This window comes from Mauremys reevesii, linkage group 11, assembly GCF_016161935.1.
Source record: "Mauremys reevesii isolate NIE-2019 linkage group 11, ASM1616193v1, whole genome shotgun sequence".
NCBI classification, from domain to species: Eukaryota; Metazoa; Chordata; order Testudines; family Geoemydidae; genus Mauremys; species Mauremys reevesii.
This window is the reverse complement of record NC_052633.1, coordinates 26,748,770-26,763,455: the sequence shown is the minus strand read 5'-3', so window position 1 is coordinate 26,763,455 and position 14,686 is coordinate 26,748,770. Positions and strand designations below refer to the sequence as shown.

The window sequence follows — 14,686 nt, the reverse complement described above, 5'->3', positions numbered from 1 at the left end:
CACTTACTTTCTATAGGATAGAACTGGCATCTAGATACCATGGTGACCAGCAAGCTAAAAGGACCTTAAATAGACATCTGCATAACAAAAGCTACTACTAACTGCCATCCTTATTAGTGCATTTGAATCTGACAGACCAGGACTTGAACTTGGGTCTCCTACAGCGTGGGTGGTGTACTAACCACAAGTACTAATTTAATAAAGAAGCCAGTCATCAAGTGGGCATGGAGTCTGAACTATCCCTAGTTCAGTGGTCCCTCATTAACAAGTGGTCCCTCATTAACCTGATTGAGGCACATTGATGGGGTAGCATGGGGAAGTCTGTGCTGCTGCTTGTGGTGTACCTGTTCAGTGGATAAACAGAGGACTGCAGTCTCCAGTGCAGACAATTTATCGTTTTCCATAAGCAATAGTGACTCTTAATAGAAAGATCCAAGCCACGGTCTGGTGGCACCAGTCCTAGAAGAAGTTGCAGAAGCACTGAGTGACATGAAAAATAAAAGCTCTCAGCATACAAGCAGAAGTATGGGATTGCCTGGGGTAAGTAGTTTTGAACATACTGCATCACGAGGACTGAGAAGATGCCTGTGGAAAAGCACATGAGTACCAATATTTAAGATAAAAGGAGACACACAAGACTATGGGCTTGCCTACATTTAAAATGCTACAACTGCACCACTGCAATGCTTCAGTGTAGACACTACCTGCCAATAGCGTAGGTAATCCATGTCCCGGAGAGGCGGTAGTCAGGTTGATGGAGGAATTCTTCCATTGACCTAGCATTGTCCACCCAGGGACTTAGGTTGGCCTAACACCACTCAAGACTCTGGATTTTTCACACCCCTGACATATAGTTAAAACAACCTAATTTTCTAATGTAGACCAGGGCTGTGGTAACTACCATTGCATTTAACTCATGAGCAACACAAGGAAAATCTGGGAGAAAGTTATGGATAAGACACTACAAAGACAAAAGGTCAGTGACAATCAGTTTTGCTTTGTGTTAGGCAAGTCAACAACTGACATAATCTTTGCATTAATATTACTTGTGGGAGAAAAATAGAGAAGAGGGGAAACACTACACATATTATTCATCTATCTTGAGAAAGCTTATGACCATGTTCAGAGAGAAGTCATCTGAGGGTGTATGAGAATGAAAGAAATACCCAAAGACTCCACCACAAATGGAAGGAACTGAACAATTTCTATTAAGAGTCAGGGTACATAAAGCTCCTTTTGAGCACCAATGTGAACACATGCACTTACAGAAAACATCCAGAGAGTGGCATTGTGGTGCACCGCTTTTTGCAGATGATGTAGTAGCACCGGTGAGGGAGAGCAAAGAGGAAGTGGAAAAATTTTGAGAGATGTAGGTGTGTATTTGAAAGAAATGGCATGAAAATAAGCAGATAGAAAACAGACTGTATAGTTGGTAGATTCCATGGTAGCTCACAGGAAGACCACGGGACATTAAGTCTGGTTCAAGTACGTATGTTTGACAGTACAGGATAATGATTAATGACAAATTTATAAGCAAAACAGGAAAGTCATGGACTAAATGGAGAGAAATGAGCAGAGGGAGCTGCTCTAGGAGAATGCCTATCAAATTGAAAATTAAGATCTACAGGACAGTAAATAGGCCTGTACTTTTATATGGCTCTGAATACTGGGCACCGAGGAAGAGACAGGAGCAGTTATTGAATAAAGTAGAAATGAAAATGTTAGGAGGCTGGAACAGGCTCAGAATGAATGAATCAGAGGAAGTGTGAAATTGGTACCAATGATAGAAAAGGTATATACACAGTATACACTTTAAACAAACAATTTAATACTATTTACAGCTATGATGATCGTGAAGCTTGGTTGAGGTGGTGAAGTAAAAGGGTGGGATATTTCCCAGGGAATGTCTTGCTGCTAAATCAGTGGTTCTCAAACTTTTGTACTGGTGACCCCTTACGCATAGCAAGCCCCTAAGTGCGACCCCCCCGCCCCCATAAATTAAAAATACTTTTTTATATATTTAACACCATTATAAATGCTGGAGGCAAAGCAGGGTTTGGGGTGGAGGCTGACAGCTCGCGACCCCCCCCGCCCATGTAATAACCTCTGAATGATGAACTAAAGTTAAATGATGAACTAGCACTCATCTGAGCCCTCAAGGGTTAATACGTTGTTGTTAATGTAGCCTCTCACTCTACAAGGCAGCAGGAATGGAGGGGAGGGGAGACAGCATAGCAGACAGAGACAGACACACACCTTGTGTTTGGGGGAGAGAGAGAAATTCACACTGCCCCTTTAAGTAAACTGACCCATTCTTAAGTGCTTTGTCTTTTTAAGGTTTCAGAGTAGCAGCCCTGTTAGTCTGTATCCGCAAAAAGAACAGGAGTACTCCTGTTCTTTTTGTCTTTTTAAGTGGATCAGGGAGCTGAGAGAGTAGCTGCTGCCCCAGGCTCTCTCTGTCTCTCTGCGTCCCCCCCCCCACCCTGCTCTATATGGAGAAGAATGGATAAGCAGAGTGTAGGAGCAGGGGGGAGGGGGACACCCTGACAGCCCCGCCCCCATTTCCCCTTCACAGCAAGCAGGAGGCTTGGGGAGTAGGTCCAAAGCAGAGGGCAGGAGCAGCACATGGCAGTGCGGGGAGGGAGGGATAGCCGCAATTGCTAGCCTGCTGGCAGCTGCTGCACAGGGGACTGCCAGTCCACCCTGGTTCCAAGCCCCCACCAGCTAGCTGCAACAGGCTGCTCTTCCTGCAAGCAGTGGACAAAGCAGGCGCCTGCGAAAGACATTAGAAGGGAGCATTACACAACTTTAAACAAGCATGTTCCCTAATTGATTAGCAACTTCAACTTTAACCAGGACGACTTTAAGTGGGGAGTTACTGTGCCTATGCATTCCATGCAGGACTACCATCCACATACTCACCCAGATCAAACCAACAGTATAAGGTGCTTAGGCTGTAGGAGCTATATCTTGCCAGAGTAGACTTTTATCTCTAAGGGCAGACTACAGCCCTAAGTCAACCTATTGGTCGACTTACAGCCACTGTGGTAATTACAGCCATGGTACTAATTGATGTCCACATTACCCTCCTTCTGTCGGTGATGTGCGCCCTCACCAGGAGTACTTCCACTGACTGAAGAGGGGCCGTGTGGGTGGCTGAGAGCCAGTAGCCCAGCGGCTCTCCATTCTGGCTGGGGAAGGGGGGACAGCCGCCTGGGCTTCTGGGAGTAGGGAGCCTCCAGGCAGCAGCCTGGCTGGGAGTGCGAGTGGGGGGCAGCTGGGCTCTAGCTGCCCAGCTTTCTTGTCAGTTTCCATGCTGGAGCTGTGATATTGCCAAGACAGCCAACAATCCATGTAAGGGTCTACACAGACACTGCATCACCCTAACTACACCGCCATAAGCCTTACGCCTCTCATAAAGCTGGAATGATGTTGGTAGAGTAGGGCACTTAACATTGGTGGGACAAAGCTGTAGTGTGTACACTGACATAGGCTGATGTAAGCTGCTCTTTGTCAACCTAACTGTGTAGTGTAAACCAGGCCTAAATCTATAGATTGGTACCACCTTGGAGATTTTGAGAATAGAACATTATTTAGGGCAGCAGTACTGATTTAAGATAAGAGGTAGCAAGCTCTGAAAGAAGTCTGTCTAGTTCTTCAATATCTAGATTCAATTATTTTAATTTCTAAACGGGAAAGCTTTTTTCTTTCTGAAATTTTTGTAAGGGTTTGCTTAGCTGATTTCATCTTATCATGCTTTCATATGGGTTATGTACATTCATAATGACTAGGGTTGATTGGAAAACAATTCTGTTTCATGAAACATTTCAGGGTTTCAAACTTTTTCATTTTGATGCAGAACAAAAATGACCTTTCACAAATTTTCATGGAAAAAGATGGTAGTCATGCTGGGAGAGAGCCCTGCTTCAGAATAGCCAGTAGCTAGTCATTTGTCTAGGCAGTAGGAGACAGAGGATAAAGTCCCTGCTTCAAATTAGACAGAAAAGGGACTTAAACTTGGGTTTCCCACATAACTACTGGGCTATTGACTATTCTGTATGGGGTGTCGCTGAGAATTTTTGATACTTGCATGTTTCCAGGAAACACTTAAGTTTTAACAAAATGGTGTTTTTCGCTAGGGAAAAGTTTAATTGAAAGATTGTTGATGAACTCTAATAATAAACCTTAGTGCTTTTACAGACATGAGCCTAGGGGCAAAGTAGATCTCAGGAATCAAGCATCTGTACTGAAAATCTGCAGACACTAAAACGGAGAGTAAAAGTATGAACCTGTCAGATTGATACTGGAAGAATTAAGAGATTTTGTGGACTAGTACCTGCAGGCGAGCTGGAAGTGATGGGTGCGCTAGCATTTGCATACTTCTACATTTGAAAGACTTGTCGTCATATTTTTTAACCTACAGTTCATCTACATGCAAGGCAAATGGAAGGACTACATAAGAACCGCTCACACAGCTTATAGCATTCAACATATTTCATTTTGAGTGTGAAGGGTAGTGTAAGCAGGGCTGGATTAAGGCAGGGGCTTTAGGGGCTGCAGCCCAGGGCTCCGGCTCAAAGGGGGCCCCGCAAAAATAAATCACAGGCAGTGATCTCCAACTCCCGGCTGCTAAAAGTCTTGCAGTGCAGTGGGGTGCTCAGGCAGGCTCCACTGCAGGCTGTGGCCCCACACGGCCCCTGGTGGATGTGTGTGTGGGGGTGAGGTGGCTCCATGCACCGCCCTCCCCCCCATACCGTCCTCACAGCTCCCGGCCAATGGGAGCTACGGGGGTGGTAGTTGCAGGTGCGGGCAGTGCACTGACACCTGCTGTCCCCCTCCCGCTAGGGGCTGCAGAGACATGCTAGCAGTCGGCCGCTTCCAGGAGCAGCGTGAGGCTATGACAGGCAGGCACGATCAGCCGGACCTGTGGACGGGGCAGGTAAACAAACTGGCCCGGCCCGCCAGGGGCTTTCCCTACACAAGCGGCGACCCCTGTTTGAGAAACCCTGGTTTACTTCAATGTGTTTGTAATCTACCCTATCTTTGCCATATCTAACTGAAACTGGGTCATCATAAAACTGAATCTGGCCTATTTAAAAACTGCCCCAGCCAGGAGAGAGTTGAGTAGTTCAACTCTTTTCAGTCGCCTCAGGTGGAGGTGGCATGTTCTAGATTCAACTAGAAAATACAGTCTGATTTGCTTTTCACTCTATTTTTACACCACTATTATTCCACTGAAGTAAGTGATTTACTTCAGGCTTACACCAGTGGAAATTAGTAGAGAATGAGTCCCACAACCCATTCATTTCCTTCTGTGAGGCTTTTGACATTACAATTCTTTTATACACCTGTTCAGCATTTCCCCTTTATTTTGCATATTATTTGGGTAGATTTAAAAAGCCTAACTGTATTCATACAGTAAGAATCCAGCGCTAATCTATTAACCATTCTTTATGAAAGAGCATCCGACATGAAACTTTGTTTTGGGGTATTCTGTCAGGCAGTCTTAGTGCAGTACTTAGGCCTAAATACTCTTCCAATTGCATGGCCTGTTTTCTCTTCCCACCGGGAAGTGGTTTTGTTTTCCTGGTAACGTATTTATCTGAGTCAGAATTGAGCTATTACAGTGTCAGAATAAACTGGAATTGAGCACAGGTGAGTTCAGTGAATGTTTTCCCTGGGTAAAAGACTGAAGGAATCAGGCCTTTTTTTGGAATAAATGATTTCTTCCACCAAGCAGGGGATCTGTTCCTGCTCCCTGTGAAGTTAAAGGGAATTTTTTGCTCCCTGTGAAGTTAAAGGGAATTTTTTGCTACTGTCTTCAATAGGTGCAAGCTTCGGTCCTTATTTTTTAGAAACCTGTCATCTCTGTCAGGTTAGTATAAAACAGGGGTTCTCACGCTTCATTGCACTGTGACCCCCTTCTGACAACAAAAATTACTACATGACCCCAGGAGGGGAGACCAAAGCCTGAGCCCACCCAAGCCCCCCTGCTGTGGGTGGTGGGCATAGTTGAAGCCCGAGCCCTGCTGCCCGGGGGGACGGGGGTTAAGCTGAAGGCTAAGGGCTTCAGCTCCAGATGGGTGGCTTGTAATCTGAGCCCTGCCACCCAGGGCTGAAGCCAAAGCCTGAGCCCTACCACCCCGGGCCCCAGCCAGTCCAACCCCAGGCTTTGACCCTGGGCCCCAGCTAGTCTAACACCAGCTCTGGTGCCCCCATTAAAACCGGGTTGTGACCCACTTTGGGAACCGCTGGTATAAAAGAATCTGATGCTGTGCCTGAGACTTCCACCTCAAGGAGCAGGTAAACTGGTATTTCATTGTATGACAAATGGTCACTGGCGGTAAACCTAACCCTGCCCCGGCCCTGCCTGCTCTATTGCACCTAGCAGCAGTGAGAGACCCCAGGGCCCGAGTCTCCCCCACACACCGGCACTGGCAGGCAGCCCTTGTCTAGAGCAGGTTTTTGGAGCCGGAGGGGGATGCAAGAGGGAAATTCCCCCGTTTTAAAGTTTTCCCGTGTTTGCTCCTTTAGAAAGTTAGTGCTGACGAGGGGGGCACCGGGGCAAACTTCATCGCAACTTTTCCTTATGTCTAGTGTTGACATGTGACAAGCGTCCCTCAGCCCATGCAGTGGGGCCGGGCCTGGCGGAGTCCGGGGGCGGGGGGCTCCCCAGGGTACCGATCATCCCCCGGGCTGGCCGGCAGGTGCCGAACTGGACCCTTGCTCCCGGGACGGACGGTGGTTTTCCCTCACCCCGCCTCACAGCGGGGCACAGCTCCCGCGCGGGCGGGCGGGCTCCTGGCGGGCCAGCGCCGGAGTCCGGCCGCCTGGGGCGCTGCGAGCCGCGGCCAGGCGGGGCGGCGGCTGGAGGTGCCGGGAGCGTCCCAGCCCCTTCCCAATCTCGGCCGCCCGCTGCCTCCGCCCTGTGCCCGGGTGGAGGGGGGCGTGGCCGGCGCCCTGTTCAGTTGCACGGGCAGAGCCGGAGAGCTGCTGCTGCGCGCCGGGCTGCGGGAGGGACGGAGCCGGCTCGCCGAAGGGAGAGGTACGGGGCGTCCCGGGGCCGGGGCCGGGAAGGGGACAGGGGGGAACGGTGCTTTTCGGGTCAGCGGTTACCGCCCGGCTCTGCTTGGGGGAGGCGCGTTGTTGCCCGCTGCCCCGACCTGGCTTTCCCCGCACATGCGGCTGGGGTGCCCGCCCCTGCGCCGACACTTCTGCGGAGCTTGGGAGGACAAAGCTCCCGGAGAGGCGCTGGGCAGGCGGGACTCTCCCAGGTGAAGCGGTGTTTGTGTGGGAGCTGGAGGCTCCCTCTGCGTGGAGCTGCCCCCTCCCCCCTTCCGCCTGCCCTCTTTGTTTAGTCTTGGTGAGAGGGATTGTGTGTGTCCCGGCTCTTGTTTCCCCGCGGAGATGGGATTGAAACCAGATTGAGAACCAGAGGAGACTTGCATCAGAGTTCCCAGACCCTGGGGTGCCCGATGTGTATGTGTACGCGGGGGAGGTGGGGTTGTGAGTTGTAATGAGTCGTCTGTTAAAAGGGCTGTGTGTTTTCAGCGCCCACGGGTGTTTGCTCCTTTGTGAAGAATGTGGCTGAATATTTACTGTTGCAACAAGTTACCTAATCGTTGCCATGTTGTTACTATGCCACACAGTCTGGCTGTGGCTGCTGAGATCAAACTCCACCTGGTACTCACATAGCAGACTGCTTTGCAGGCTCTGTATTCTTAAAAGGAAGGGAAGAGGCAAATATATTTGTGGGAACTTAGGCTGGATGGATGGTGGCAACTGTTACAAAACTGTATCCATAGGGTTAACTTCAACCGTGACACTAGAGCGAAAAACCCACTCTAAGGAATGTCTGGGAAAAACCACTAAAAGAACACTAGATTGCTAAATGCATGAATCACAATATGTAACATTGCATTGGAAATCCCTTCCAGAGATGACTCCTTCAAATAAAAGTATTTAGTTTGAAATGATATAGATTTGTTATGGCTTTTGTTAGCAAGTAGTGGATGGTTATAGATCTCTAGGAAGTTTAATTTAACCATGAGCTTTGGTGTCCATAAACATAAAGATGGTCCAGATTTTAAACCCAAATCTAAAATCAGTGTGTGCGCGCGCTTTTCCGGAGAGATCATTACATCTGCTTTTTGTTTTTTAAAGCAGCTACCTCGTGTGGAAAGCTTCATTTAATTCAAATGGATGGCTTAGACTAATTTTTATACAGATACATGTACGAGGGACGATTGTGGGAGGAGATTGTCATTATCTTAGAATAGAATTTAGAATTCCAAGAACAAATAATCTTTAGGAGAGGACACTGTTATTTGGGAAGGGCTTCCGAGACCTGGACAGTTGTGGAAATGGCCCAAATGTACGGACTTTAATTTAGGTACGACATGAATCTTGAAGGGCAGACTGGTCATGATAAAAATTGCCTGTGCATATTAAGTTGTGATATATCAGGATGCACTGTTGTACATCTGTTATGCTTGTGGTTTTTAAGGAGGGCATAATGCTCCTTCCTAAGTGACTAGGACTCCCCCTCAGAAACAATGGCTTCCCTTAGCTGGGCCTTCTTATGATCGGGCAAACACTGCAGTAAAGGCACAGATACAGCATTTAGGGGTTCCTTGGCTTACACTTAAAATAATCATTGGTAGTTTAGTTGTGTACATATATGCACTTATTCTTTGTCTGACAGCATGCTTGGTACACCATTATGTTGATAAGGCACGGTCATTGTCCCAAAGAGTTTATGGAGTATTAAATAAAATATACTTCAAGAGCTGTTAGCCTGTGTATTGGAAAGAAATGGTTGTTTGAAATAAGGCAGGTTAGAAATTACCACTGGCAAACATCAATAAAGTGGCTGACTTTTCAGTTTTAGTGTCGAGTCATGATTTTACCATATCCTGCTATCCTATTGTTAATTGTGAATTAAGGGTGGCAACAGGCTGCCCATCCTTCCTTGGGTGAATCATCACTTTATCAAGTCCTGTATCAAAGGCAAGGCTTTCTCCAAGTTTTGCTAGGATGTAAACGTAATCTGACACATTTGTTAAACTGGACTTCAAAAGTGGGCCAATTTTAAGTGTATTAAAACATAATAAAATTTCTCAGTTTATTTTCATAGAATCATAGAATATCAGGGTTGGAAGGGACCTCAGGAGGTCATCTAGTCCAACCCCCTGCTCAAAGCAGGACCAATCCCCAGACAGATTTTTGCCCCAGATCCCTAAATGGCCCCCTCAAGGATTAAACTCACAACCCTGGGTTTAGCTGGCCAATGCTCAAACCACTGAGTATTTCTCCCCCCCCGCCCCCGTCTCCAGTCTTCCTTCTGATTATAAAAATGTGACTTTATTATAGTGTTCTTTAGCTTAGTGTTTTGGGCTTGATTCTGTAGTAAAATGTACTGTTTTGTACTATCACAGTTATTCCCATAGCAATATACAGTGGTCAGAATTCAAGTCAGAATTTTCCAACAGTTACCGCACCATGATATCTTAGAGAACCACACTTCCCCTCCCATACTTAGAATAGAAGATGTTGCTGGAAATTCATGTTAATTGTTGGCATGTATTGGATATTTTAATGGCTTCCCTATATGGATACTACGAAGAGGATTATGATTTTTTTCATAGGGTTAAGCAGAAGATGAAGGAACTCTTATTAAAATATCTTCAAGAGGAAGCACAGTGACTCACTGGTTTAAAGCCTTTAACTTTTTCTGAAGTAAGAGCCCCACTTCAAATCACATCTATTAGGAGGAAATAGGGACTAGAGAAGAGAGGAACATGGATTTAAGGTGATTGAGTTTAGCTAGAGAATTACATTAGCCCTGTTAAATTTAATGTAAAGCAAAATCATTTTAGGAGAGCAAGTGTACGTCTCTGGGCCATGTGCTTCTGTAGGAAGATGGGAGAAGAGAGGCAGTCAAATGAGAAGAGGAAGTGGGGAGAGACACTGAAAACCTCAGCAAAGCCATTAACTTTTCCCACTGCATACTCATAAAGGGCTGCTGGCAATGTACAGAAGATGTCAGGGATCTTCTTACACACAACCCTCTGAGATCATCAAATTTCTGAGCTCTGTGGGAACAGTAGTTCTCCATGCTGGTTTCTGATCTCATCTTTCCCCAACAGCAGTAATATCAGAAGTGGAGTAGCTTGGGAATCAGCGAGAGAAGTGAAAGAAAGGTAAAGTGGAACATAGTCTGCAGGACAGCTTTGTGGAACTGTAGAACAGTTTGGTTGGTATAGCACATCTACTTCTTGATTTCACACTACATGTGGTCAGAAACGGGACAAATGCTTACACACTGGGGAACGTTAAACAATCTGGCAGTAGAGCACTGATCTTATTTATGGCAGCTCAAATGCCAAATTGTCCTATAAATCTTACCTTGTATTTCATTCATCTTTTTTTTTTAAGTTAACAAAGAACAAATTGAAATAAAAAACATTTTAGTGAATTATGTTTCAAGAGTTGGGGAATTTTCTGAATTAAAAAAGATGACAGGACAAGTAAAAGCGTTACTGCTTCTTTATGAATATGGAGACACACTATTTCATTCCCTCTACCTTTTAAAATATCAGCTACATGTCTTCTCCCCTCTTTGCTGGGGGATGACGGCACTATCATAGGAGGACCACAGTAGTGATGTTCCAGCCTAGAAGGCTGTAACCTGATCTGCAGCTCCCCCTCCCCAAACTGGGGAGTAACAGCTCTGCTTACATCCTTAGACATGAAGACCTGATATTTCTAATGTAAAGCTCAGACAGAAAACATTTTCTTAAAAACTTCAAGACACTTTATCATAAAGCAGCAGTAAAGGGCAACAATGGTTAATTTGTAGGGCTGTCAAGTGATTAAAAAAATAGAATACCATTTATTTAAATATATTTGGATGTGTTCTACATTTTCAAATATATTGATTTCAGTTACAACACAGAGTACAGTGCTCACTTCATGTTTATTTTTTATTACAAATATTTATGCAGTCAAAAATTAACACACAATTTTTATAATGAGCATCATCAGCATGGAAGCATGTCCTCTGGAATGATGGCTGAAGCATGAAGTGGCATACAAATGTTTAGCATATCTGGAATGTAAATATCTTGCAACGCTGGCTACAGAAGTCCCGTGTGAACACCTGTTCTCACTTTCAGGTGACATTGTAAATAAGAAGGTGGCTGCATTATTTCCCATAAATGTAAACAAACTTGTTTGTCTTAGCAATTGGCTGAACAAGAAGTAGGACTGAGTGGACTTGTAGGCTCTAAAGTTTTGCATTGTTTTGTTTTTGAGTGCAGTTATGTAACCAAAAAAAATCTACATTCGTAAGTTGCACTTTCATGATAAAGAGATTGCACTACGGTACTTGTATGAGGTGAATTGAAAAATACTACTTTTGTTTTACAGTGCAAATATTTGTAATAAAATAACATCACGTGATCACTGTCCACAGAGCTCACTTTGTATTCTGTGTTATTTAAATCAGTGTATTGGAAAATGTAGAAAATCATCCAAAAATGTTTAATAAATTTCAGTTGGTATTCTATTGTTTAACAGTGCGATTAATTGTGATTAACTTTTTTGAGTTAATTGCGTGAGTTCACTGCGATTAATCGACAGCCCTATTAATTTGTGCTTCACAGTTCCCAGAATCAGATGGTCAGAAGTGCAGATTTTTCCTTTGTACTGTTCCTAATGGGAACAGGCTATATAGCTCCTCACCACAGTCCAAATCCACAGGTGTTGTGGAGAGTTTTGGGATTCCTGCCGGGGGGCTGTCTCTGAATTCTGCTTGGAGCTCCCATCTTCTGCTTCAGGTTTTGGTATTCGATAAATGTGAAGCACCCTTGATCCGCTTCTGGATGCTGGATTGGAACTTTTGTTTTCTTTCCCCACCACAAGGTGTAGGTAGGTTCCATATTAAACCCATCTCCCAACTGCCTTATTGTTTGTAGGCAGATGTGTGTAGGGTTTTTTTTTTGGGCATGGGGGAAGCTCTGCTCTTCTATTCCTGTGGGTCTTCCAGGTTTTCTTGTGGTGGGTGTAACCAGGTCTCCTCTCAGCTGCCATAGGCTCCTGCCTCTGCCTCCATTCCTCCATTCTTAGGATTCTCACAATTCTGTGAGATACTTGTGCAAGTCCAACACCATTTCGGCAATCTTATTTATTAAAAGAATGCAGTTCATCTAAACAGCAGTCTAGTAACCCTTCCCTTTTTGATTAGGGGCACCCCTCCTGGGCTCACCATTGTGCCCGGTGTCTGCAGGGAAATTGAAGGGGAACTTAACATCCCCCTCCCTCTGGAATTCCCAGCCTGAACCTTAAACAAGTGTGTCAACTCCCATCAGTACCTGTCTGCAGTACCTGATCCGGGCTACTACTACAGGCCTCCTAATTCCCATTTAAGAGTCCCCCGCCCCCGTCTCCAAGAGCTTTTGCTCCTGCTCTCGCTGCAGGGAGCTTTGGCTAGTGTGGAGCCCCTTTTCCAGTCCTCTCTGACTTTGGATCCCCTGTAGGTCTGCCTGTCCTCTAACCAACTGAGCAGGCTCCTTCTTAAGGTATGTATGTCTTCACTGTGATTTAAAAACCAGTGGCTGGCCCATGTCTGCTGACTTGGGCTCAGGCTAATGGGCAGTTTAATTGCAGTGTAGACTTCTGGGCTCTAGGACCCTATGAGGTGGGAGGGTCCCAGAGTTCAGGCTGGGGACAGAGCCTTGAATTCTACACTGCAATTAAACACTCTCTTAGCTGGCGCCCCTGAGCTGGACTCAGCTGGCATGGGCCAGCTGCAGGTGTCTAATTGCAGTGTAGACATACCCTTAGAGCAGTGGTTCCCAAACTTTAACTAAAATGTCAAGTCTCGTGAATCCCCTCCTAAAAATGAATATTTCCAGGGATTTTCTCCCTTACCTCAGCATAAATTATAAAAGCAGTGATCCTGAAAATATAACATTGAAGTTTAACTCTCCTCAGTGTGATAGAGATGCTTGCTTTGATCTGCTTTGCTCTTGGAAGTCCCCAAGGCTCTGGGTTGCTGGCCCTATGCTGCCCAGGGTCTCTAGGGACAGCTCTGTCCGCCATTAGGGAATTTTTTTCTGAGAACCCCCTGTAACATTTCATAAACCCCCAAGGGTTCACAAACCCCAGTTTGGGAACCACTGCCTTAGAGGAAACACCATACGCAGGTTATTAGCACATGATGCTTGTTCTCCTGAGCCTTTGACAGCGGAGCTCTTCCTTGGATAGCTCCAGATTTTGCTTTTACTTAGTTTCCCAAGAAGCGGAGTAAAATTTACATGATTCTTGCCACTTTCATGGTTGTCCCCAAGCTTTGAAGAGCAGCTGTAAAGCTGACTAGTTCAGCTCAGTTATTGCTTGGAATTGTCTGCAGACTCAAGAAGACAATTATATACCAGTTAACCATTCAGATGTGCCTCAGAGCTAATCTTTACTGCCATGAGGACAAGAAACAATTTTCTTTTTGATGAAGGCATAAATCCTGCAGAAACTGGTAACCTGGGTCTCCCCTTCTCACCAGGGAAAGTTTACGATCTGTGTTAGTGGACTAAACTTGTGGTTATATCATGGTATGTTCTGCTCATGCTAGTAACCTTGTAGTGGTGATGAAAAGCATTGTTTCATTCTAATAGTCCGTCAAAGGATGGATGCAGTCAGCAACTTCTGACAGGATACTTCTAAAGCAACCCCCCCCCCCCCTAAAATATAAGCCTGGTCTAGACAGAATAGCAGGAAAGAGTGACTTGGGAATAGTGTGGACAAGAGGAAAGGATGGGACCCTCTCTGTCCTAATGGAAAAACTTGCAAGGAAATTAACAATTCCACACTTTGGAATGAAGGCAATCAACATATGGGGTTTAAAGCTAGGCAAGCAGAGGGAAAATTTAGTAAACAAACTGAAGGCTGAAGAGACAGAGCCCATATATCCAGAATTTGCCAACAGTGAAGGCAAGAAATGCTTAGCGTGTTAAAGGCTTTTTGGGATTTGGGGGTGGGGGCAGAGTGCTCCTTTACACTATTTTCCTAACCCACATGTATACTATGCTGCCTAACTGCTTTGGTGTAGGTGTGCTGCTCATTTCAGTCCTAAACGTCTTCATAATCTCTGCCTTTCCCTCTCCCTGGAAGAGGGAAGGTTGCTGGAGTGGACATAAGCAGCATTCCTATGCCATTGGACAAGAGGACCAGATGTAGGGAAAGAGTGGGTGGGAGAAGGAGCAAGTGACAATTAGAGAAGCTCAGCAGAAAGGTGAGGTAGTGGGTAAAATAGTATTGAAACAATTCAATGCATATTTCTCAGTATTCAAACAACGGATAACAAAGAGCTGATTATTTTTCACTACCATCAGCAGAAAGCTGTTATTTTTAATTGCTTGTGAGAGGTACCAGATTAACAGCACTAGAGTGCATTAATCCATCTACAGCATTGTCTGGAACAGTGCAAGCTTCCCTACCCCAGCCCACAGATATGCTTTGGAAGCTCTGTTGTCGTCCTTTCCCTCTCCATATTTCTACCCCTTTACTCTTTCTCTCTGCCACTTGCACCTTCTACAGTGGCACCGAGAATTATTAATAGGAAAAATTAAACAGAAGTAATGACTATAAGAAGGAAAAATTTGTATCAAATAAATAGAGATTAAGGTTC

General features: G+C 45.4%; 1 protein-coding gene across 3 annotated transcripts in view; it reads left to right on the top strand.

The window, feature by feature from the left end:
• Positions 1-6,897: 6,897 nt before the first annotated feature.
• The window catches only part of MYO1B (myosin IB), a 180,812-nt gene continuing 173,023 nt past the window's right edge, over positions 6,898-14,686 (top strand). For 2 of the 3 annotated variants that reach the window (XM_039494200.1, XM_039494198.1), the window contains exon 1: positions 6,898-7,045. The gene's annotated coding sequence lies outside the window, so the exon portion shown is untranslated. The remainder of the gene's footprint in view (positions 7,046-14,686) is intronic. The other variant, XM_039494201.1, reaches the window with a different exon arrangement.